General features: G+C 38.0%; 1 long non-coding RNA gene across 1 annotated transcript; it reads left to right on the forward strand.

The window, feature by feature from the left end:
- On the forward strand, positions 1-2,082 carry LOC132634078 (uncharacterized). The gene is made up of 3 exons (XR_009580030.1): positions 1-297; positions 846-896; positions 1,826-2,082. It is a non-coding gene; the product is annotated as an uncharacterized LOC132634078 (long non-coding RNA).

The raw sequence follows: 2,082 nt of genomic DNA on the forward strand, positions 1-2,082 counted from the left end.
ACCATTACACGTGCTGCTACAGAGTATTGTTGTACTTCTCTTATCTCACTCTTGGAGAATTGATTTTATGGAAACTTTGCACTGCACATAACTGAAAGGAGAAGCAACGTGCAGTTAATTTCTCTTGGCAGCAATATTTATTTCCAAACCAAACAGCAACGTGTAACTATTCTCAAGAACAATAAGGCGGGTTTTGCTCTCCGCTCCGATCTTGTTGTCCTGTTTTATCGTGTTGTTGAAATTGGGCTTTCTTCGAAGGGAAGTAAAGTGGAAGAAGATTATTTCTTGGTATATATGGTAAGGATTATCCTCTTCTAAGTATATTTATATTCATTGAAGTCATAACTAAATTGTGGGACGAGAAATACGAAAATTTTACCGTAAATTGTATTTGATGTTGTTGTGGGCTCATGGGCTGTTTGTTGGATTGTTTTGTGGGTTATGTAAATGTTGTTATGGATGAAAATAAATGTAGTTAACTTGTAGAATATGGAGGATGTTGCTATTGATGTTGTTTGTATTAATTTCGACTTCGTTACGGAAATAAAAATTATGAAATAGTTATATCGCGAATTGGTTGGTTGGAAAATTTGGAAAATAAAATGTGGGATATTCTATCGAATATTTTGGAGCTGGAAATATTATGAATAATTGTTGGTGTTGTTGTTGATATTGTGGCCGAGTTAAATTCTCGGTTTTTTTTGTTGTATTTTTGGCCGAGTTGAATTCTCGGGGATGTTGAATTTATAGAGGAGATGCTGCCCAAATTTCCGTAGACAAGTATGAATTAAGATTGGATTCTTAAAGGCTTGAGATTGATATTTGGTAATTGTGACCAATTGTAGATTTTGAAGGAAATGAGAATTGAATTTGGACTAGCGTAAAGGGCGAAAAAGGTATGTAAAGCTATCCCATTTTTTCTTTTGGCATGTCCTAGATATATTAGGTCGAGATTTGAGCCTCGGGGACAACTCTATTCTCCGGAATCCATGCCTAAAGTTTTTCCTTTTTCATTCAATAGAATTGAATTAAATATTGTATGAAATGTTGAAAAATTGCCTAAACATCTAGAACTTGCACAAATAGGACCCGACTACCTTAAAACTCTCACAAGTGACGTCATGAAATGTAACGTATATAAATCGTGTACGCCACCTCATTTGACCCGAGGTGGGCCCGTTATTCCCGGATTTTCTTAATTGTTTCGTTTATCGAACAATAAGTATTGTAACTATTCTAATGAGAATATTTTTGTGATGATTATGACGAACATGATTTTTCCTTGGGCTCTCCGGCATGCTTATATGAAATATGTATGTGATATGTATATGTACATGGGGGGAGTGAAGGAGATATGAGGGGAAGGGATATATGTTGCGCTATAGACGCGTTTCCACCTGATCAGCTGGCGTTATATCATCCCGGACGCGGGATATACGGGCGAGCCGACGTATTTCGACGCTATGTGGGCGAGCCGGCGTTGTTCGGCGCTATGATATGATATGACACGACATGATACGATATGATATGACATGATACGACATGACAGGATATGAGTTCTATTTTCTATGTCTATGAAAAAGAAATGTTTTTTTTAAACAAAAGAAAATTTAGAGGGGGAAAAGTCAAGCATGCATGGTATCTGGCCAAAAAGGGCATTTCTATGTACAGGTTACTTTCTTACCTGCTCACACGTTCTATGAGCCCATGATGCTGTTATTTATATTTAATGCTGCTTATTATGTCGGTTTCTATGCTTTACATACTCGGTACATTATTCGTACTGACGTCCCTTCTTGCGGACGCTGCGTTTCATGCCGCGCAGGTCAGTAGACAGACGGGTTTAATCCCTAGGAGCTTCACCAGCTGTTCCTTGAGAGTGCTCCAGTTGATCCGGAGCTTCAGCCTATTGGTACTACTTTTGTGTATATAATCGGGCACGACAGAACCCGGCCCTTCCTATGTATATATGCACTTTGTTTAGAGGCTCGTAGACAGATATGTACAGTCAGATGTTTTGTACTTTTGTTGTCCTCGTCGTTGTATAACGTGCTAGCAAAGTTTATAAGTTCATGTTTACAA

The sequence above is a fragment of the Lycium barbarum genome, chromosome 3 (assembly GCF_019175385.1).
Source record: "Lycium barbarum isolate Lr01 chromosome 3, ASM1917538v2, whole genome shotgun sequence".
NCBI lineage: Eukaryota > Viridiplantae > Streptophyta > Magnoliopsida > Solanales > Solanaceae > Lycium > Lycium barbarum.